Here is a 24,960-nt window from a genome sequence, read left to right as displayed (position 1 = left end):
GAAATTGGACCCAGTGATCTTCCAACAGATAAATATTCTTTGGGGTCCTCTTCATTTGGACTTATTTGCCTCCCGACTCAATCTGCAACTCCCGCTATTCTTCAGCTGGCGCCCAGATCCGTAAGGTTACGGCATAGATGCTCTTCTCCAAACCTGGCCTACACAGAGACTTTATGCGTTTCCTCCTTTCACCCTCATTTCCAGGGTATTAAATCAAGTTCTCATTCAGAAGTCGACCATAGTTCTGATCACTCCTTGGTGGCCGACTAAATCGTGGTTTCTTCAAATTCTCAGCATGGTCATACATTTCCCGAGGATTCTTCCTCTCTTCCCAGATCTTCTCTTGGATCCATCCAACATTCCTCCTCCTCTATTTGTTTTGCTTCAACTTCCTCTGGTTGCATGGCTAATTTTGGGTCAAATACATTTGACTCAGAACTTTCTTCATCACCTAGAGCTATCCTCTCTGAAGCCTGGGCTCCAGGTACCAGGACTGCTTACCGATCAGCCTGGAAACTTTGGGTTGATTGGTGCGCACAACGGAACTTGGATCCCATTCATGAATCTCTATCACACATCTTGAATTACCTTTCCATTTCTTTTGACATACAGCACTATAAATCTATATTGTTCGTCTATTTCTTTCTATCATGATCCCATTAATTCTATAGCTATAGGTAAACATCCTCTTGTCTGTAAACTCCTTAAAGGTATTTGCTTCAAACGTCCTACTCTACCCAAATATCACTCCACCTGGGATGTCAATTTAATTCTTAATTTATTGTTTTCTTGGGATGGTAATGATTCATTATCTCTTAAATTATTATCTTTTAAACTCAATACTCTCCTCTGTCTTATTTCTATCAAGAGGGTTTCAGATGTTAGGGCTCTTGATATATCACGAACACGCTATTCTCCTCAAGGTGTTGTATTCTCCATTCATAGACGCACAAAAAACAATTTGCATGAAGTTTTCTACCCTGATTTCCCTCATCACAATAAACTTTGTGTGGTTCATTGTCTTAAATTCTATGAATCTAGAATGGAACCTCTTAGACGTTCATCTCTTTCTCAATTACTTATCTCTTACTGTAAGCCCTACTTACCAGTATCATCTGCTACCCTAGCCAGATAGATTAAACAAGTTATGTCCCTAGCAAACAGTGATATATCTGCGCTTGGAGCACACTCTACTAGAGTTGCAATTTCTACTAAACTTATTCAAAAGGTGGTTCCCTTTAAGACCTCCTTAAGGCAGCAGATTGGTCTTCAGAATCTACCTTCAAGACCTTCTATTTACAACCTGAAACCCATATTTATATGAATCTTTTATAAATACCTGTTTTACTATTCTATGTTATATTAATTTTGTAGCATTATTAGCTTTGAACTTGCATAATGCAAAAGCCTCCTGTCTGATATAAAATTGTAGATTTTCCTATCCTAGGTGATGGAAAATGTAAATTTTAAGAAAGACAGGAGGCGAGCATTATCCCTCCCATTGACCCATCCCTCATTATAATTATTTGTATATCATATTTTTCTTTTTCAGCCTATTGATCATCATAGATATGAATCCTATGTTCCATCCTTACTACATATTTACCAGTTCTACGAGTTCAAGTTTTATTCTAAAATTCTACTCCTAATCTGATGGACTTCTCATCTACGTTGTTACTGAGTCTCAAGCCTGATTCCTCCATTAGAAGAATGGAATGACTACCTCCTCAGTTCATGCTAGTCAGCTAGTCATGCTAGTTCATGCTGACTCAGACTTTTTCGTATTATTTTACATATTTATTGTCTATTATTTACCACCAAAGAATGAAGACTATTTCAGTTACTCTGGATCTTATATAACCTAGCCTACACACCGATTGGCTAATGTCATTACATAGCATGTTTGGTTGTCTATACAGCTGTGTACCTGTATACCTATGTACCTTAAAAGTTTCTTCTGTTCATTATTGTAAAAAATGTTTCACTATTTTGCTGCTAGGCTTTGCAGTAAAGAAGGAAATGCATAATGCGAATGCCTCCTGTCTTTCATAAAATCTATTTTTTCCGTCACCTACGATAGGAAAATTTCCAATTTTGATGCGTTGCTACGTTATACAATTTTATGCGAATGTGTGTTAACAAGGTTTTAGTTGTTGTATATTATATAAGCCAAGCTCTGTCGGGAGATTTGGCTTTCCAGTAGTGTGTTTGACAATGGATTACAACAATACATTACATTATCCTTAATATCCAAATAGCAAATGATCACAATATTTAGTTTTAATGATTGACTTTTGTATCACTGTTTATATTCATTTTGACTATTACATTCAAAATTCTGAACAGAGGGGAGCTTGGTTATGTTGGATTATGTGTATAGTAAAGTCTCTGGTTGCACACACAGGTCATATATATCAGTAAGAACTTGTGAATGACCCCAGATAATCCCTGGCAGTAAATGATCTGCAAGTGAGGATGTCCATTGCTGAATGTGGCTGGACACCTTTGTTCTTAAGATTTATAAACAATGATAGTTTAAAGAAACACTCCTAAGAAAACTATGCCTTGTGCAGGGCCTGAAGATATGTTACATTTAATAATGTACACTAATACTCTACCATAAATTCTTTAGTTCTATTAAAGGGGTACTCTTGGGGAAAACACATTTTTTAAGACTAACTGGTGCCAGAATGTTATGCAGATCTGTAACTTACTTCTTTTAAAAAATCTTAATCCTTCCAGTACTTATCAGTTGCTGTATGCTCCAGAGGAAGTTCAGTAGTTATTTTCAGTCTGACCACAGTGCTCTCTGCTGACCCCTCTGTCCATGTCAAGAACTGTCCAGAGCAGGAGAGGTTTGCTATGGGGATTTGCTCCCGCTCGGGACAGTTCCTGACATGTACAGAGGTGTCAGCAGAGAGCACTGTGGTCAGACTGAAAAGAACTACTCAACTTCCACTGCAGCATACAGAAGCTGATAAGTACTGGAATGATTAAGATTTTTAAATAGAAGTAATTTACAAATCTGTTTAACTTTCTGGAGCATTTTGATCTTAAAAATGTGTTTTCCACCAGAGTACCCCTTTAAGTAAAGACTACACAGAACGTAGAGGCTGGCGATGGATATTGAGCAAACATTAAAAATATTTTTATAAAAAAAATATGAGGTTATTTTGGGGGGCCCACTTCCAGACACAACAGATCTTCTCTTTTGCATCATCATAGCTGACAAAATATTGACTTGGCAAGGAAGGTTGTGCTGGGGGCATGATATAGGTTAATGCATCACAATGCTTCTTCTGTCCTCTGTGTGAGGACATAAGAAGTATCGTGATGATTTGAAATGGTGTCCATTTTAGGACATCATCAGAGGTCAGCCGTAACTCCGTCCCGCATCAGGCCAAACAGCGGCCCGCCTTTGACCAATCTCCATCAGGTGCAACTGCCTCCTACTTCCTCCGTCATTCTAAACTCCCTCATCCGAAACTCCGTCATCCATGAACCTTCCTGCCATGTAGCAGAGCCGAGTCAGCGTTGGCTCTCTGCTTTACAGGTTCTGCTGTACATGCTATTCAGTGTCGGCTCTGCTATACAGACTCTGTAGAACATGTAGTGTCTGTAGTACACATGCAAGTTTCACAGTTTCATCTCTGCTATACATATTGTGCATTGTCGGCTCTGCTATGGGAAAATCGTCTTAGGCATGACATGTGTTTTGGATGAAGGCATTTCGGATGAGGGAGTTGTGGCTGAAGGATGACAGCGATTGGTGTGAGGGAGGAGGCAGGACACCGTTTAGTCTGACGGGGGATGGAGTTGCAGGTGACGACTGACGGCGATTGGTCTGAGGAAGGAGGCAGGACGCTGCTTCGCTTGAAGCGGGATGGAGTTATGGCTGACAATGTCCTAAAATAGATGCCGTATGGGCCTTTGTCTCAACCACACCCAACTGCACCCCCACCACAACTCTCCCTTGCCAAGTTAGTCTACTTCAATATGTTATCAGCTATTTTGTTGCAATAAAGAAGTTTCACAATGGCTTCACCAATTCTCCAATCTGCTCATTATTTCAGCCTAAAGAATACACTGAAACAATTTGCTTATTTTTTCCATCTGTTTTCCATTGAATATCATATCTTATTATGAGAAATTCACCCACTATATCACATTGGAAGAGTAGAGTAAGTAAGAAATAATTCACCTATCTTCCTATTCACTTAGGTGTTTTATTGTTTTGCCAATGTTCAAATAGGGGCCCTATGTCAACTAGTTAACTAGCTTATAATATATATTATTTTTTTTTTTTTTTGCTGTAAAGTAGTTCTGTTATTGTGACAAGAGGACAACCACCAAGTCTAGACATAGGTTTTCATATCCCAATAAATTCTTTACTGCAAGAGGAGTAAGACCTCTCCACCTTAACAAGTTGTATTGGTTAATTCATTGAAATATATAATCAAAAGCTACATGTACTAAATTATTAAATTACTAAATTAATTCAAATTTTTTATATTTCTGAATATTTGTATTTGGAATCAGGAAGGAAGTTTTCTCTCTAATATTTGGCATTTGTCAACTTCTTAATCAATACTACAGGACTACAGGTTGAACTTGATAAATGCTACTTGACTATAAACATTTCTAGTGACAGACAGTACTTATCTTTACAGCTTCCTTATGCGAACCAGAAATTTCCAGAAATTAAAAAGTTAAAGTAATAATTATGAAATAATTATATTTTATTCCTAATCAAAATGATAAATAAAACTAGTTAATATGTTTGAAACATTGCCTAAATCTTTATGCAGATTCCACGTTCCCTACAGATTACAACAGTCTAGATATATTCTCTGTTCTCTTTTTTTTTTTTTCTTTAACAAAGTTTCTTGGTGTAATAGACTCCTTTTAGGACATTTTACACCAGCCAAATCTTGGCAATTTCTTATACCTAGTGAACAGAGATGAAAGGTCTTTCATAGAAGTAAGTTATTGATGCTGTTTGTTACCTATAGATTTTTACTTTGTATATCGACCTTGATCAATATAATCAGTGATATTAATAACGCTGATATCATAGAACATTTCAGTCCATTGAGTTGTAACTAAGCTACAAATTCCTTATTATGTTTGACTCTCCTTCCATGCACAGTGTGCTATAGTTTAAAGATGCTGAAGAATTTGTATTGGGAAATTAAACTTCTAAATAATGGGGGATATTATCTGTGTTTCTATCACTATTTTAAGATAATTTCTCAACAATATATGATAACTAGATATCTAATAGGGAGATAAACATGACAACTGTCTCTTAGCTAATTGCTGTTTGCAAAGTTATAAAATCATGTTTTCCTTACAAGCTCAAGGCGGTGTTGAGTTGCAGCAAGCAAACCTCCCCTTCCACACCTCTCCCTGCTTGGCTTCCAGCACTTAGCCCTGTACATCAACCATGCAGGGCAGGGAGGGGTGGAGGATTGAGGCTGTGTGCTATTGCGCTTGACACCGCATCTTTGACCCTTCTACTTTATAAAAAAAATTTATAACTTTACAAAGGCCATCAGAGTAAATACAGGTATGGTTAGTTTTATCTCCACAAGACCTATCAGCCAGTGTCTACAGATGACTACCTTGTATGGAATCAACATAGCCCCTTCAAATCACTACTGCGTGATGTTTAAAGAGCTTTTTCCAATACAACACCACCTATTTACAAGAGTCTGATCACAGGTGGACCCAATGCACTGTGGAGAGGGGGGTTAATGTTGCCACGGGGTGAGGGGTTAACGCTACCACTGCCATGGGGTGAGGGGTAACTTAACCCCTCACCCCATGGAAGCGGCAGCGTTAACCTCTCACCCCGCGGCAGCGATAATGCTGCCGCTGCCATGGGGTGAGGGGTTAAGTTACCCCTCACCCCCTGGCAGCGGTAGCGTTCACCCCTCACCCCGCGGCAGCATTAACGTTGCAGCGGGGTGAGGGGTTAATGCCCCTCTGTCAAGTGAGTAATTTACTTTACATACTCACCAGCTCCTCGTGTGGCGTCTTCCTCTCCCGGCAGCGCTCCTCGACTGAGGCGCAGGCCGGCGACGTCACTGTCATGTGACGTTACATTGTCACATGACAGTGAGGATCCGCGCGGCCCCGGAAGAAGAGACTCTGCTCCGATGGCACCAGGGCAGGTAAGTAAACCGACGGCGGCTCACGGGCTCAGATCACTCCGGGACACTGCATTGTCCCGGAATGAGGGTGACCGGGACCCAGGACAGACTCAAGGAGCTGCGGCAAAGGAGTAAAAGAGCCTCCGGAGCCGCTGGTTGCCGACCCCTGGTCTATCCCAAAGACTTTGACTGGAACAGCATCATGCATGTCCAACCACTGCTCAATTCAAATGTGGAAAATTGATTCTCATGATCAGTAGGGAACCCAGCATATAGACACTTACAATCGATTCTGTGCATAGTGCCATTTCTGGGGGGGGGGGGGAATCCTTTAAAGCGTTCCTGTCATTTCAAAAACTTTTCACATGTGCACACAGTTCTGAGACTCCTACAAACCTTTAGATATAGCTGGGAGAAATACATAGCAGTGTGCTTCACTCCCCAGCTTAGCATTCTGCCTGTCTCATAGCAAGAGACAGGCCTTATAGACTGAGTGTGGAACCGGTGGGTGATGCACGCTGTCACATGCTTTTCACAGCAATATATAGAGATTGGTAAGGGACTTGGCACTGGGACCAAGGTTGATCAAAACTTTTTGTCTGCCTGGCATGTCAAAATGTTTTTGAAATGACAGTAACTCCTTAAGAAATAGTCCTACATATGAGTGGTGTAATGCTGTCTTGGCAGAATAATGTTAGGTTAATCCTTAATTTGTGTTTTATATGCCAGGGACATCTCAGGATGCATGTGTGGACTTGAATAGCCAAACATATGTCAAAAGAGTTTTCTTTTGGTCTACATTTGGCCTGTATATGCTGGTATACCATTGCCTTAATTGTAATAAAATGTGCAAAGCAGCCCCCGTCTAAAGGGAAGAGAACTTGCTTTATGGTGCCATTTATTGGAGGTAGCATCCTTGTAAGTCAATAGTAAGTCCTTCAAGAGCCTTGAAGCATGAGTGGAGATTATTATCCAGGACAGAATCTAGAATAATAAATAAAGTAGGAGGAGTAAAACATCTGTATACTGCTGTTTTGGTCTTCTTGCCCCATATAAGTACAAAGCAGGGCTCTGACTGGCTAACAGAGAGGCCTTTATTGTGGGACTAAAGGGGTTATACTCCACCAAGGAAAGATATGTAAAGTAGGGTTAATCAAGATGGAAGACAGCTTGTTATCTGTTCACAAATGGGATACTCTTCTGGCTTAGCTAATAGTTCTTCTTTTGTCTGGGTTCTGCATGTGTTTCTCCAGAAGACAGCAAAACTCTGCAGGAGAAGTCATTATGGAAGCCTGGACTTAAAGGGATATTCCGGCTTTATACATATTATCCCCTATCCAGTGGTGTACCAAGGGGGGGGGGGGGGCCCGCTCCGGGTGCCACTCTCAAGGGGGGTGCCAAGGGCGGACTGACCCGCCACTGCCACTGCTGAGGTCCGGGACACTCATCCCAGATCCCCAGCAGTAAGCCCTACATTCTCCTGTATGCGCGATGAACGCACATACAGTAGAAAGTGTCCCCTCTGTGTGAGCCGCATCTGCAGCTACACAGAGGAGACGTGACCTCCGCCCCCACGCAGCACGCAGTACAGGCACCGGTGACGTCACTCATCCGGCGCCTGTACTGTGGAGTGGAGAAGACGCGGGCCCTGCAGCTGAGGAGATTGGGGAGATAGGGGAGAGGGGGCTCTTCATTTACCTATAGGGAAGGGGGGGAGAGGGAGGGGGTGTTGCTCTGCATTTACCTATAGGGAAGGGGGGGAGAGGGGGGGTGCTCTGCATTTACCTATAGGGAAGGGGGGAGAGGGGGGTGCTCTGCATTAACCTATAGGGAAGGGGGGGAGAGGGGGGGTGCTCCGCATTTACCTATAGGGAAGGGGGGAGAGGGAGGGGGGCACTCTGCATTTACCTATAGGGAAGGGGGGGAGAGGGGGGGTGCTCTGCATTTACCTATAGGGAAGGGGGGGGTGCTCTGCATTTACCTATAGGGGAGAGGGGGGTGCTCTGCATTTACCTATAGGGAAGGGGGGATGGGGGGTGCTCTGCATATACCTTTAGGGAAGGTGGGGAGAGGGGGGGTGCTCTGCATATACCTAGGGCTGGGCGGTATGACCATATATGTGTATCACTGTATTTTTTCAACTTACGGCGGTTCCACGGTATATAACGGTATTCCCCCACCCCCAAAATCATGTGACCCGCCAGCGCTGTTCTGCCCCCCTATCATGTGACCCACATGCAGTGTTCGGCTTCCCCCCCCCCCACGCCCCAAAATCATGTGACCCGCCAGCACTGTTCTGCTCCCCCCAATTAATGATCAGCCCAGCGGGGTACTACTCACATATGTCAAGCACTGCCCTCCTCCTCTTTGTTGGGGGCCGCCGGCGATGGAACTCACTGTACACCAGTGGTCTCCAACCTGCGGGCCTCCAGTTGTTGCAAAACTACAACTCCCAGCATGCCCGGACAGCCAACGGCTGTCCGGGCATACTGGGAGTTGTAGTTTTGCAACAGCTGGAGGCCAGCAGGTTTGAGACCACTGCTGTACGCTGTATACCTATGCCAGGGCTGCAAAAGATACAGAAAATAAACTTTAATTCATCCACGTCGGCCGCACGCTGGGGACGGGAACGCCGGACAGCCGTCAGCATATCACCAGCCAGAGCGATGCCCCGCCCCTGCCAGTGATAGGCTGAGCCCACTGTCATGTAAGGAGCCGACTTCATACATGACAGTGGGCTCAGCCTATCACTGGCCAGGGCGGGGCATCGCTCTGGCCGGTGATAGGCTGACGGCTGTCCGGCATTCCCGTCCCTAGCGTGCGGCCGACGTGGGTGAGCTAAGTTTATTTTCTGTATTCTTTGCAGCCCAGGCATAGGTATACAGCGTACAGCAGTGGTTTAAACCTGCGGACCTCCAGCTGTTGCAAAACTACAACTCCCAGCATGCCCGGACAGCCATTGGGAGTTATAGTGCTGGGAGTTATAGTTTTGCAACAACTGGAGGTCCGCAGGTTGGAGACCACTGGCGTACAGAGAGTTCCATCGCCGGCTGTCAGGGCATGCTGGGAGTTGTAGTTTTGCAACATCTGGAGGTCTGCAGGTTGGAGACCACTGGCATACAGTATAGAGTTCCAGCGCCCGGCGGCCCCCAACAAAGAGGAGGAGGGCAGTGCTTGACATATGTGAGTAGTACCCAGCTGGGCTGATCATTAATTGGGGGGAGCAGAACAGTGCTGGCGGGTAACATAGGATTAGTTCCCCGATGTGGGGACAGCGCTGTGCTAGGCTGATAATACATTCCCGAGGGGGAGGGGCCCAACCGGTATTGTGGTATGGGGGAAAATTCATATCGTGCAGCCCAAAAAATTTGGTATTCGATATGAACCGGTATACTGCCCAGCCCTAGATATACCTATGGGAAAGAGGGGGGGTGTAGCTCTGTATATACCTATGGGAAAGAGGGGGCGGGGGTGTAGCTCTGCATATACCTATGGGGAAGAGGGGGTGGGGGGTTTAGCTCTGCATAAACCTATGGGAAAGAGGGGGGTGTAACTCTGCATATACCTATGGGAAAGAGGGGGGTGTAACTCTGCATATACCTATGGGAAAGAGGGGGTTACCTGGCTACCTACCTACCTGCTCTTTTACTGTGCAGGACACCAAGTAGGACATTATTACAGTTTGTGGGCCTATAGATGGGAAGATTGTATAGAGGAGGGGAGGGCACTGAAAATATGCAGAGTCTGACATGTCTTTCCTGCAGATGTTAAGAGATCCACATGGCGGTCTTATCCGGACGGAGAAGAAAAGGAAAGAGGACGCCGCTGATCAGAAAAGACGTAATTGTGAGTCCCAAAATGTAACTGTAATCACTTATATGGTATACACATCCTGTGTGCAGCTGATATCTACCGCCATATGGTCCTTTATATAATCACTTATATTGTGTATTGCGTGGCAGAAGATTGACGAGCTGCAGAGCCTAGCAGGGCCCCACGTGTTGTCAGTCTGCTCCTGGGGGGAGGGGAGGGAGGGGGTGTAATTAAGGGGGGGGGTGCGTGTGTGTGTGTATGGGGGGGTGCCAAACAAAGGGTCCTCCCTGGCTGCCAAATGCTCTAGGTACGCCCCTGTCCCTATCCAAAGCACAGGGATCAAGATGTATGATCGCAGGGATTCCACCGCTGGGGACCGCCGCAATCTTGGTGAAGCCCCCGGCATCCTGTGCAAGGCATTGCCTCTGAGACGGGGACGTGACATCACAGCCATGTCCCCTAGTGAGGTCACGCCACGCCCCTCCATTCATGTCTATGGGAAGAGGCGTGATGCCCGCCATGCCCCCTCCCATAAACATGAATGGAGGGATGTTATCCCTAACTATGGTACAGGTGGATGATTTCATAAATCTGCAGTCTTGCAGCAAAGTCATATCTGTTCTGAGGTTAGATTTAGTAGGCCTGAAACATCTGTGGTAGCCATGGGGGGATAATGAGGGTTATGCTTTGTGTAATAGTCCTTAAAGGAAAGGTCTCCCCAGCAGTCAGACTCCCCACAATCTAAAATGTATCCCCCATCTGCAGGGGAGACCTTTCCTTTAAGGACTATTACACAAAGCATAACCCTCATTATCCCCCCGTGGCTACCACAGATGTTTCAGGCCTACTAAATCCATTCCCCAGAAATGGCCCATCACCACCCCTGCCCGAAGCGGGGGCCGCCACGCCCCCTCCATATAGCTCTATATAGCCAAAGATAGCAGAAGACTCTCCCATAGAGATATATGGAGGGGGGGGGGGGGCGTGTCGGACACTACTATGGGGGGTCATGATGCGCCGCACCCGGGGAGAGCCGGCGCCCCATACAGGAGATTGCGGAGGGTTCCCACAATCTAAAACTTCCCCCCTACCCTGCAGATAGGTGACACGTTCCTCACTATGGCATATCTCCTTTAAGGTTTATTATACAGTATGAGGCAGAGTGCTGTACTAACCCAATGTTCCTCTGTGATCCCACAGTTATTGTCATTGAAGCTTTTTCCATACACAAAGTGCAGAAATTAGACATCTAGACACTAAAGGGGGAATTTATCAAAACCTGTGTAAAGTAAGAGTGGTGCAGTTGCCTATAGCAACCAATTAGATTGCTTCTTTCATTTTTCAGAGGCCCTTGTATGATTGAAAGAAGCAATTTGATTGGTTGCAATAGGCAACTGCACCACTCTTTCTTTACTCGGGTTTTGACAAATCTCCCCCTAAGATACTGTGAAACAACTGAGCGAATGCTTAAAGGAGATCTGCAGCCCTAGACAGTTATGTGTCTGATCGCTGGGGCTCCCGCGATCTCCTGTATGGGGCCCCGGCTCTGCCGCAGCTCTCCCATGCAGGAGGTGTGCTGGCTGCAGCATGGTGCCGCAGCCACCACGCCCCCTCCATGTATCTCTATGGGAGAGGTGGAGATGTAGCATTCGTGCATGGAACTATATGGCCGCACTTAGCCGCACAGAGCCACGGCATAGCAGGGTCCCCGTACGCAAGATTGCAGGGTCCCAGCGGTCGGACACCCCATGATCAGACACTTATCCCCTATCCTGGGGATAGGGCATAAGTGTCTAACACTGCAGTACTCCTCTAAATACAGCTGAGCAGGTTACAGCTTTGAAGTCTGAAGAATGAATATTTGGTCACTGTCCCTTAAATTAGAGTTTTTGCAGCAGATGTACTAAATTAAGCCATATTTAGGTGTATCTTAGCATGTCTATGTTTAATGACTTTTACAGATGTATGTATATGTTCTCTGGTCCTTACTTTCCCAGTCCAAAGTCAATGAAACCACTGTAGAAGATCTTCACAAGTTGGTTCACTGTGGTGCAAGGTGCAAAAAAGACTTCACTTTATATACTCAGCAGTGGTTTTTGTGACACGAAACTCAGAAAGGTGCATCAAGGGAAGTCTTCTTGATGTGACAGACAGACAGCATCCGGGATGAAGCCTGTAACAGAGAATTTTGGTTCTCTTTCCATATGGTGGAAAGATCACGAGTCACTTCATCCACAGCGGGCAAACCAGAGGGCAAGGGAGTAGGGAGGGGGGGAAGAGGGTGACGGCCGTACACCACGAAAAATGGGGACTTAGCAGAAGATTCGGAGACTCTGAAGTTGTATGAGAATTCGGCCCATGGTAGAAGATCTGCCCAGTCATCCTGGCGGGAGGAAACAAAATGCCGTAAATAGTCACCCAGGACCTGATTAATTCTTTCTACTTGCCCATTGGATTGGGGATGATAAGAAGAAGAGAAGTTTAATTTGATCTTGAGCTGTTTACAGAGGGCCCTCCAGAATTTAGACACGAATTGGACGCCTCTATCCGAGACGATATGCGAGGGCAAACCGTGAAGGCGAAAAATGTGTACAAAAAATTGCTTTGCCAACTGAGGCGCTGAAGGAAGACCAGGAAGAGGAATAAAATGTGCCATCTTGGAAAATCGATCAACGACCACCCAAACAACTGTGTTGCCACGGGATGAGGGCAAGTCCGTAATAAAGTCCATACCAATCTGTGACCAAGGCTGTTCAGGGACAGGCAGAGGATGAAGGAGACCAGCAGGCTTCTGGCGAGGAGTCTTATCCCGGGCACAGACAGTACAGGCCCGCACAAAATCAACAACATCAGTGTCCAGAGTCGGCCACCAATAAAAACGAGAGATGAGTTGCAAGGATTTTTTGATGCCCGCATGGCCTGCGAGGTGGGAGGAGTGTCCCCATTTGAGAATCCCGAGTCGCTGGCGTGGAGAAACGAAGGTCTTCCCTGGAGGAGTTTGCCTGATGGAGGCTGGAGAAGTGGAGATCAGACAGTCAGGAGGAATGATGTGTTGCGGGGAGACCTCTACTTCAGAGGCATCAGAAGAACGAGAGAGGGCATCGGCCCTAATGTTCTTGTCAGCAGGGCGAAAATGGATTTCAAAGTTAAAACGGGCAAAGAACAACGACCACCTAGCCTGGCGAGGGTTCAGTCGTTGGGCAGACTGGAGATAGGAGAGATTCTTGTGATCAGTGTATATGATAACTGGAAATTTTGATCCCTCCAGCAGGTGCCTCCATTCCTCAAGCGCCAATTTAATGGCCAGTAGTTCTCGATCACCGATGGAGTAGTTTCTCTCCGCCGGAGAGAAGGTCCTAGAAAAAAACCCACAAGTCACAGCATGCCCGGAAGAATTTTTTTGTAGAAGGACAGCTCCAGCTCCCACTGAGGAGGCATCTACCTCCAATAGGAAGGGTTTAGATGGGTCAGGTCTGGAGAGCACGGGAGCAGAAGAAAAGGCAGACTTGAGATGTTTAAATGCGTCTTCCGCTTGGGGAGACCAGGACTTGGGGTTGGCATTTTTCTTGGTTAAAGCCACGATAGGAGGCACAATAGTGGAAAAGTGTGGAATAAATTGTCTGTAATAATTGGCGAACCCCAAAAAACGTTGGATAGCACGGAGTCCGGAGGGGCGTGGCCAATCTAAGACGGCAGAAAGTTTATCTGGGTCCATTTGTAGTCCCTGGCCAGAGACCAAGTATCCTAGGAAAGGAAGAGATTGACATTCGAAGAGACATTTCTCCATTTTGGCATAAAGTTGATTGTCTTGAAGTCTCTGAAGAACCATGCGGACATGCTGGCGGTGTTCTTCTAAGTTGGCAGAAAAAATCAGAATATCGTCCAGATAAACCACAACACAGGAATATAGGAGATCACGAAAAATTTCATTAACAAAGTCTTGGAAGACGGCAGGGGCGTTGCACAGGCCAAAGGGCATGACCAGATACTCAAAGTGTCCATCTCTGGTGTTAAATGCCGTCTTCCATTCGTCCCCCTCCCTGATGCGGATGAGATTATAAGCACCTCTTAAGTCCAGTTTGGTAAAGATGTGGGCACCTTGTAAGCGATCAAAGAGTTCCGAGATAAGAGGTAAGGGGTAGCGGTTTTTTACCGTGATTTTATTAAGTCCGCGGTAATCAATGCAAGGGCGTAGGGAGCCATCTTTTTTGGACACAAAAAAAAAATCCAGCTCCGGCAGGAGAGGAGGACTTGCGGATAAACCCCTTTTTTAAATTCTCCTGGATGTACTCCAACATGGCAAGAGTCTCTGGAGCAGACAGAGGATAGATTTTGCCCCGGGGTGGAGTAGTACCCGGGAGGAGGTCAATAGGACAGTCATAAGGCCTGTGAGGAGGTAAAGTCTCAGCTTGCTTTTTGCAAAAAACGTCAGCATAGTCCATATAAGCCTTAGGAAGACCGGATACAGGAGGAAACACAGGGTCACGACAGGGAGTACTGGGAACCGGTTTAAGACAGTCCTTGTGACAAGAAGTACCCCAGTTCTTGATTTCTCCTGTGGACCAATCAAGGGTTGGGGAATGGCGTTGAAGCCACGGTAATCCGAGAAGAATTTCAGAAGTGCAGTTGGAGAGGACCAAAAATAAAAAAATTTCGTGATGAGGTCCGATGCACATTAGGAGAGGTTCCGTGCGGTAACGCACGGTACAGTCCAATCTTTCATTGTTAACAGAATTGGAGTAGAGGGGTCTGGTGAGACTGGTCACCGGGATGTTGAACCTGTTGATGAGAGAGGCCAAAATAAAATTTCCTGCAGATCCGGAATCCAAGAAGGCCATAGCAGAGAAGGAGAAGGTAGAAGATTTCCGCACAGGCACAGTAAGGCGTGGAGAAGCAGAGTTCACATCAAGAACTGTCTCACCTTTGTGCGGAGTCAGCGTACGTCTTTCCAGGCGGGGAGGACGGATAGGACAATCCTTCAAGAAGTGTTCGGTACCGGCACAGTACAGGCACAGATTCTCCATGCGGCGTCGTGTCCTCTCTTGAGGTATCAAGCGAGACCGGTCAACTTGCATAGCCTCCACGGCGGGAGGCACAGGAACGGATTGCAGAGGACCAGAGGAGAGAGGAGCCGGGGAGAGAAACCGCCTCGTGCGAACAAAGTCCATATCCTGGCGAAGCTCCTGGCGCCTTTCGGAAAAACGCATGTCAATGCGGGTGGCAAGATGAATAAGTTTATGCAGGTTAGCAGGAATTTCTCGTGCGGCCAGCACATCTTTAATGTTGCTGGATAGGCCTTTTTTAAAGGTCGCGCAGAGGGCCTCATTATTCCACGATAATTCGGAGGCTAGAGTACGGAATTGGATGGCGTACTCGCCAACAGAAGAATTACCCTGGACCAGGTTCAGCAGGGCAGTCTCAGCAGAAGAGGCTCGGGCAGGTTCCTCAAAGACACTTCGAATCTCCGTGAAGAAGGAGTGTACAGAGGCAGTGACGGGGTCATTGCGGTCCCAGAGCGGTGTGGCCCATGACAGAGCTTTCCCAGACAGAAGGCTGACTACGAAAGCCACCTTAGACCTTTCAGTAGGAAACTGGTCCGACATCATCTCCAAGTGCAGGGAACATTGCGAGAGAAAGCCACGGCAAAACTTAGAGTCCCCATCAAATTTATTCGGCAAGGATAATCGTAGGCCGGAAGCGGCCACTCGCTGCGGAGTAGGTGCAGGAGCTGGCGGAGGAGATTGTTGCTGGAGCTGTGGTAATAGCTGCTGTAGCATCACGGTCGGTTGAGACAGCTGGTGGCCTTGTTGCGCTATCTGTTGCGACTGCTGGGCGACCACCGTGGTGAGGTCGGCGACAACTGGCAGTGGGACTTCAGCGGGATCCATGGCCGGATCTACTGTCACGGTTCGGCTGGCAGGAGGTGGATCCTCTGTGCCAGAGAGGGATTGGCGTGGACCGTGTTGGTGGACCGGTTCTAAGTTGCTACTGGTATTCACCAGAGCCCGCCGCAAAGCGGGATGGTCTTGCAGCGGCGGTAGCAACCAGGTCGTATCCACCAGCAAAGGCTCAACCTCTCTGACTGCTGAAGATAGGCGCGGTACAAGGGAGTAGACAAGAGCAAGGTCGGACGTAGCAGAAGGTCAGGGCAGGCAGCAAGGATCGTAGTCAGGGGCAACGGCAGGAGGTCTGGAACACAGGCTAGGAACACACAAGGAAACGCTTTCACTGGCACAATGGCAACAAGATCCGGCGAGGGAGTGCAGGGGAAGTGAGGTATAAGTGAGGAGTGCAGAGGTGAACACACTGATTAAGCCTGCTGCGCCAATCAGTGGCGCAGTGGCCCTTTAAATTGCAGAGACCCGGCGCGCGCGCGCCCTAAGGAGCGGGACCGGGCGCGCCGGGACAAGACAGACGGGGAACGAGTCAGGTACGGGAGCCGGGATGCGCATCGCGAGCGGGCGCCTCCCGCATCGCGAATCGCTTCCCGGCTGAGAGTGATATTGCAGCGCACCCGGTCAGCAGGTCTGACCGGGGCGCTGCGAATGAGAGGATGCTGCGAGCGCTCCGGGGAGGAGCGGGGACCCAGAGCGCTCGGCGTAACAGCTATGGGGATTTGCTCCTACTCTGGACAGTTCCTTAAACAGACAGAGGTGTCCGCAGAGAGCACTGTTGTCAGGCTGAAAAGAATAACACAACTTCAGCAACTGATAAGTACTGGAAGGATTACGATTTTTTAATCAACATAATTTACAAATCTGTTTAACTTTCTGGAGCTAGTTCATATAAAATAAAATGTTTTTAACTGGAAAACCCACAGCTCTCTAGTGTTGCTCGCGAATATTCGCAATTCAAATATTATTCGCGAATATCGCATATTCGCGAATTCGCGAATTTCGCGAATATAGCGCTATATATTCGTAATTACGAATATTCGTTTTTTTTTTTTTTTCACAGTACACATCACAGTGATCACCCCTCTCTGCTTCCAGCTTGTGTGGTGTAAAGAAGGCTGTGTGAGACTGGCGTGCGAAAATTCGCATATGCGAAAATTAGCATATGCTAATTTTCGTATATGCGAATTTCCACATATACTAATTTTCGTATACGCGTATTTTCGCATACGCGAAAATAAAACGAGAATATAACGAATATGAGAATATTCGCGAATATATGACGAATATTCGTCCATATATTCGCGAATATTCGCGAATTCGAATATGGCCTATGCCGCTCAACACTACAGCTCTCACATATTTCATAGATAATGTACTTGTCAGAGAATCCTAAAAGTCATCCATTGGAAGTAAATATGGATAATTGGTGCTAACCATGGAATTGATTCATATTCATAAGAGAAAAAAAAATAGTTCCAATCCAACCATGGTACAATTTGCATGTAATTCATGGGATTCCTCCTAGAATCCAAAAAACAAGTATGGGACATTGCGTTGAATAAACAACCACTGATCTGGTAGATTGCCATTTGTTTAAATAGCGTATTACAAGGCTCAATGAATGTCTGTGAATAGCTGGTTTTGGTCATGTGGCTCTCTTCTTCAATTCGTTGCATGTCTCTATTACTTGAGGACATGTGCAGCCAATGACCAATGTTTTTTTTTTTGCAGGTTAAAATGACGTGAATGATCCTTTGCTTATTTGCCATCTGATTCCTGTCTCTATTATACAGGGCAATACAAAATCACCCTTAATGAGGTTAGATTGTGAGCCCCTGGGGAGCCATCAGGGCTGTACTGGCGGTACTGCCATCAGGGGCCCAGGCCCCCCTTGCAGCTGATTTTGCCTCCTTTCTGTACTCTGTCTGGGCTTCAGGACAGTTCGGCATTATGGGGCACTTAAATTACTGATGGAGGTTCTGGTGAGCCCCAAGGACAGGGACCACTGTGATAATATGATAATCTGTTCAAAATAGGTCTGCACAATGTGAATAAAAAATATGTAGAGGATTAACGCAAGCCGACAACACCACATAGGTCAATGCTTGGTATATAATTTATGTGGCATAGAACAGTATTTTCTTAAAGCTGGATTAGAGTAATATAGCATAGATCCAGCTCAGTGTTACATGGTATATTGACATACTGCCGCTCTGGACCTGGCTTGCGTTGCAGGATAATTCCAGTATTATACATCTCTCTCTTTTATTCCGCTCTCATTTAATTATGATTGATTGATCTGGGGGTCACAGAGACATGTAGAGGAGGCCATAATCTCCCTGACACTTCTCATTATGTAGCAGGTGATTCAGACTATGGGAAGGAGGTTCCATATACAGGAGACTGGGGCAGCTCATTGGTCTCCCCTACTGAGGGAATTCTTGGCTCTTCTCCATCCAGACTAGCGTATCTGGTATCTTCTCCAGGGGATCCTGGGATGATGGCACCACTGTCAGGAGACACAGAGGTGGCAGCTTATGACTGTATACCTGGAGATGTCCTAGCACATAAATGATGTTGAGGACAGTCAGTGAAGTGTATCATATCTGACCATTACCATCTAGATACCTATATAGGCTATAGATGTAATATATCAATATTGGCACATGAAATGATACCCTTACTCCACGTCCCTGTGCACGGTGGGTGTCTGTCCCATTCATTCTCTCTTTTTTCCTAAGATGGTGTGTGTAATATTTTATCTTCACTATCTATCACCCTGTGTAATGCTGCGTGCCCCCTCCTTTATTATCACATACTGTACACTATACACATAATCTGGGCTCCTTCCAATTCCTCCTTTCTCTCTCTTTCCTTCCTCCTTCTCTCTCTCTTTTCCTTCATTTATCATTTTCCCAGTGTCATCTCTCCCTGGCATTTCCCGGGTTCCTTGGCACTCTCGGATTCACACACTCTCTCCCTTTATCCTTTCCTCTCTGGCTTTTCAATCAGGTTTGACCCATAGTAATCTCCTCTGTGGCTCAGTCTGGTGCTGTACCGGCTGTAGTCTGTTCATCATTCACAAGGCTTCTGTCCCCACCACTTTGATTTTTTACGCTCCCTCTCTCTCTCTCTCGCTCAATGTGCGCCTATCATCCATCACGCTCCTGCCTTTTATTTGCTAGATGTCTCTCATCTCCTATGCAGTGTCTAATGCCTCATTCACGCTGCTCCCCCCTGCACACTCTTCCTTATAGATCCCTGCTATTCTGAACGGGTATAATACACTATTTTCTTTGCAGCCTGCTTCTTCCTCTATCCATCCTCTTCGCTCCATCACTGTATTCTGTTTGCTGTATTCTTTCCTCTTTCTATCCTCCTCCTATTTTCGCTCCCCCCCCTTCTTCTCTCTCTCTCTCTCCCTTTCTCGATTGCTGTGTGGGTGCCTATATGTTGGAGTAAGACAGCTGGGGAGATCTGGAAAGATTTCTGTCTGGGTGCCTGTCTCTGGCGCCGCGAGGGACACAGCTCTGCTGGTGACACTGTATAGGGGGGAGCGTCAGTGACAAGAAGAGCAAGAAAAGTGACAGGGACACCGGTTGCTAAGCGGACGAGCAGATCCCTAATGCCATAGAGATGAGAACCAGGGACGGATGATAAATTGCGTGAGTGGTCACATAATTATTTTTTGTGTATACAGTATATATGTATATATATGTGCGTATGTGGGTGTATACGAGTGCACATCTATGTGTATGGATACATGCATGCCTCACATACAGTGGATTGACTGGGTTATGCCTTGGGCTCTTTGCTGCATTTTACATATGCATTTCTTCTATTAGGTGCAAGCATTTTGCAATGTATTACCTAGCAATGAAGTATGAAACCCATGTGATAGAGCTGTAATCCTAATGCCATGTGAAACACGTGAACGTGTCGGTTTGTGTAATCACTTTGGGTGTGTACAGATTGGGTTATTTATCTGGGATATTGCATGTGTGAACTATTAAGTGTGTGTTAATCGCTGCATCTCACTGGATATGCAGATCTCCTGTTCCTACGCCAGTGTGTGCAGATCCATGTCTATGTAGGCATGTGTGCTGCTGTAGTATCCATTCTGTCATAGACTCATCCATGCTGCTTTTTTGTTTTTTATGATATTTGCATATGGTAATTTTGTTTCAAGACATCTGCTACCCTGTGTCTCAGCGTAGTCTTATCGTATGACTTCCTGGAATTTACAGTACGCGTAGTTCATGCAAGCTGTTTACCGACATTTATTTGTCTGATTTGTATTCATTCAGGGCTACTGTATGTGCATTTGTGCGGAGCTGTGTTTTACTATGCTTGTGCATGTTGTTTGTGAACATAGGACTGTAAAATATGATTGAAGAATAGATTCATGGTTCAGGATCTGGTCTGTAATGGTTGCAGAAGTCCCAGCTAGGATCTAGATAGTTCATACGTTCATTGATGTTTGAGGGTAACACCACCTTCTTACGACTTGGATGGAGACCAGATACTGTGCATTCCTTTAGTCATTATTTGTATCCGGATAGAAGCATCATTTCCATTTCCATGGTGCCATAATGACTCGAAATTTTCCAACTCCCATGCATGTCCATCCATGACGATTATGTGGGTAGCTCCAGCATTTTCCCAGAGGGTTTTTCCTGTATGAGTTGATTTGTGAGTTTTTATTGTCTTTTATCTGGATTCTGAATCTCCTACTTGGCCTTGGTTATGACATATCACAGCTTGAACAATATTTGCTTACCTTTTATTGTAGTAAATTGAAGATTCTTAAGTTTTCCTATAATAGATAATTTGCCCGTACAGGTGCACTTGTTACTCCCATTGACCATTTAGGTCTTAAGTTGCGATGATATGGATGGACATATTGTATTGGATTATAGGTGCACAAACCATGCAATGTCTCTATGGTAACACTGTGTATATACAGACCCATATAGACAGCCTTTCCAAGAATATGCTCTATAGACGTGTGGACTGAATAGTCAGTATGGGGTTTTAGAAAGTGACAGCACCTATTGTTGGCTTAGGGGCTTCTTAAACAGGAAATACATTTAGGCAATTTAATGTTTAAAGTTTATAAAGCCCTCATATTTTCCATTGAGCTTGAGACAAATTGAGACACAGAGAAGAGATTGTGCTTTATCTGTAGACACACTGCTTCTCGCATCTGCTATGAGACCCTTTGGAAATCAGGATCTAATGTAGACTGTGCCAGAAACTCCAATATGGCAACCTACTGGCAACTCTAGGACTTGTCAAATAGTGTGGAAATAATTAATGGTTATGGAATACAGTTTGATGTGCCAGCTGGATATTAGTTTAAAGGGCACTAAGCATTAGATTTTACAATATATAACACTTGGCAACGCGTCATATATGTCAAATCTTTATCCTCACCATCCCCGGAGGACATGTTTGCACCCAGGGATGGTGAGAATATGAAGTTATAAAATCTCCCCCACCGCCCCATAAGTAGTCCCGTGGGCGGGGAACTGTACTTACTTGGTCCTGATGCTCCGGCCGTGGTGACACCCCCATGCAATGTTTTACAGATCACCTTCCAGCAGCCTCCTCCAGGGCTGGATTGAGGATGAAAAAACAGCCCTGGAAATAATTGCATGGTACCAGCCTGACAGCATTGCGTTACTGTGCCAGCACCGTGGCATAACACACCCTCCCCCAGACAACTATCACCACCACGACTTCTTGGACAGCACTAATAGGGCAAATATACAAGGAAAAAAATGATCACCATTCATATTAATACTATACTGTTACTGACCAAATCCTGTATACTGAAACCAATATTACAATAATACTAGTGTACATACCATACATATTAACAAAAAACTGTTACTGACCAATATTACTAATAATATCAGTATAAAAGGAGGAATATAATCACCATACATAATATCAACATATTGTCACTGACCAAATCCTGTATACTGAGAGCAATATTACCAATAACACCAGTATACAAGGAGGAATATCATCATCATACATATTACCATCAAATAGTTACTGATCAAATCCTTTATACTGAGACCAATATTAACATTAATACCAGTATATAAGGAGGAATATTATCACCATACATAATACTTTAATATCTTTTATACTGAGACCGATATCACCAATACTACAAAGACCAGTATTTCCCCAGACAGTGAGCATATAATGGTAGATACCAACTATATGCAAGTGCTCTGCAGAACATATCAGTTATTACTGTCAGGGACCAACCAGGGGACCGGGAGAGTGGGCCCTAAACTGACCCTAAAACCGCTCTCCCTGTCTAATTGCCCATCAACCCTAACCGGTGGATCGACAACTGGGCGCTAGTCCCTTCCTGAACCAAAGGGCAGGGGCCTTAGAAAAACACATACTAATAAATAGTCGGTCACAAACCAGAAACATAACAGGAACATATAACTCTATAGTATAAGGTTCAGAGGACACTATATCAGCGGACATGAACAGAGGACTCAGTGGTTGTGAACAGAGGACACTATAGATAAACGGTCATGAACAGAACGCCAAAGATCTGAATAAAGAACTAATAAACATATAGAGTGCAAAACACCAGACAGGAAAACAGATAAGTCTGAACATACTCCAGAACAAAACAGGAATAAGCTTAATCCCCTAGAAAAACCTCTGGTAGACACAGGAATAACAATACCCTCTGAGTCCTCACGGACCAGTAACAGTGATCTATCGTTAATCAGGAATAATCTCAGTCCCTCCGAACACCTCCAGTAGACACGGAGTCCCCATGGACAGGTTACAGAGATGCCAAGTTACAACTCAGAAAAACAGAAACAACAGGATATAATTATAGAACACTGTTTACACTGAACACAAGACAGGAATAATGGCAATCCCTTCAGAACACCTCCAGTAGACGCAGGAATAACAATACCCTCTGAGTCCCCATGGACAAGTAACAGGGATGCCTAAATACACAGGATATAGATATTGAACACTGTTCACACTGAACACACAAACTGGACACTCCACTCCACCTAAGGAGTACCCATTAATAATAAATCCAAATAGACTACTGGCCAGCGGCACTCTCACCAGTGTGGACAGGATGCTGGCCCAGTAGAAAAACTGAAATATAAACACAGAACTCTATAAGAAAGGATACAAGAGAAAACACAATGTGAACAGACACCTGGCATAAAGGATATACAAATCCTAAAACCAACTATATAAACACAGATTAAAATCCACCATAAGCATGCCAACTAACCATGGCTAAAACCAGAAAATACAAAGTGCATGCTAAGACAGAGATAGCATGTTAGCAAGTCAGGATGTAATGAAGTCAATCACCAACCCTGAGGCTAGGCTGAGCTGACTATAAATAGACACACCCTATGAGCTACTGGCTGAAAAAGCCAGAGGCACTAACTATTCCCTGGCCGGGGAACATAAAACTGTTCACACACAAGCAATCCAATAGCTGTGTGTGAACAAAGACCATGACAGACATGACAAATACAGTTTCATCCAGGGACTCACAGATGCATCTACTTTGTTTGGAGTTGTTAAATAGCTTTGATTCCCCATCCAGCCGAAGCATCTTGGAAACTTTTCCCAGCAATTACTTGACCTCTGTACAAATTCCCCATGTATATTGCCCAAAACAGTAATAATATCCATTTTGTTCCCACTTTTAGTAGGTAGTTCCCCTCTGTGCCCTCATATAGTATTAGGCCCCCTCTGTGCTCCCATATAGCATTAGGCCCCCACTGTGCCCCCATATAGTAGTTAAAGGGGTACTCCGATGGAAAAATCTTAATCCTTCCAGTACTTATTAGCAGGTGTATGCTAAAGAGGAAATTCTTTTCTTTTTTTAATTTATTTTTTGTCTTGTCCACAGTGCTCTCTGCTGACACCTCTGTCTGTGTCAGGAACTATCTAGAGCAGCATAGGTTTGTTATGGGGATTTAATCTATTAGGCCCCCTCTATGCCTCCTTATAGTAGTTATGCCCTCTTTGTGCCCTCATCCAGTAGCTAGGGCCACCGCTGTGCCCACATTCTGTAGCTAGGGCCACATTTGGGCCCATATATAGTAGCTATCACCACCTCTGTGCCACTATATAGTAGCTAGGGCCACCTCTGTGCCCACATATAGCAGCTTAACAGCCTGTCTGCACCCCAGCCTGCCTGTTCCCCAGCATGCTCACCAGCCCGTTTCTGCTCTGCTGCAGCCTACTCTGCTTCACATTACTGAGCCAGTGACCCAGCATCTAAGTGATTGCGGCACATGCACACAGAGCAGGGAATGTGACACTGAATGCCATATTTGTACAGCATAGTAATTTTGATTTATTCAATAGTTAATTTTTTTTTATGACACATTATCTGTGCCTGTGAGCACCTGATCCATGCCTGCACTGATTACCCAGCTTTTTTCCCTAGGCCCCTCCCCTCCATTGCATTAGCTATTGGTGCCAGACTGATATGCTTATGCTCTCCTTGACCAGGGGTTCCCAACCTTTGGCTCTCCAAAACCAAAATTTCCATCATGCCCTGGCAGCTGAAGGATATCAGGGCATAACTGAAGTTGTTGTGTTTTTGCAACAGCTAGAAAGCCACAGGTTTGGAAACACTACCCTAGTCTGACGACTGGGATATGTCCACTTCTTAATTCTCTAAGGACAGAGGGATCAGGTTCATGTCCCATTATATGGATATAATTGCAGTCAATGGACAAGTAGCCTGGTCCCTACTGCTCAGTTCTCAATGAGGAATGATCAGAGTACTCTACCCACTGAAATATGAGCTGTAGAGTCCGTCCAGTTGACAGTCTAGGAAAAATCTTTGCAGCCAATAGATACAGTACTTCCATCTGGATTTGGAGGTGAATCCAAAATAGCAGAATCGCCTTCGTAAAGACATATCTTGACCCAAAGTGGAACTACATGAAAGTCTTTGCAGGGTTTAATGTGGAATACAACTTGTGCTTTCACATTTTGTATTGTATTGTCTTGATCATGACTCTTGGTGGAAATGCAGCATTCAACAACCATATTGAAGC

The 24,960-nt window shown here is 45.2% G+C and overlaps 1 protein-coding gene across 3 annotated transcripts in view; it reads left to right on the top strand.

Annotated features, from left to right (window-relative positions):
* The first annotated feature begins 18,832 nt into the window (after positions 1-18,832).
* The window catches only part of ELFN2 (extracellular leucine rich repeat and fibronectin type III domain containing 2), a 146,726-nt gene continuing 140,598 nt past the window's right edge, over positions 18,833-24,960 (top strand). Inside the window, exon 1 of one of the 3 annotated variants that reach the window (XM_056524130.1) lies at positions 18,833-18,877. The gene's annotated coding sequence lies outside the window, so the exon portion shown is untranslated. The other 2 variants (XM_056524129.1, XM_056524128.1) reach the window with 2 other exon arrangements.

The sequence above is a fragment of the Hyla sarda genome, chromosome 6 (genome assembly GCF_029499605.1).
Source record: "Hyla sarda isolate aHylSar1 chromosome 6, aHylSar1.hap1, whole genome shotgun sequence".
In the NCBI taxonomy this organism is placed as follows: domain Eukaryota; kingdom Metazoa; phylum Chordata; class Amphibia; order Anura; family Hylidae; genus Hyla; species Hyla sarda.
This window is presented reverse-complemented; position numbering and strand designations above follow the sequence as displayed.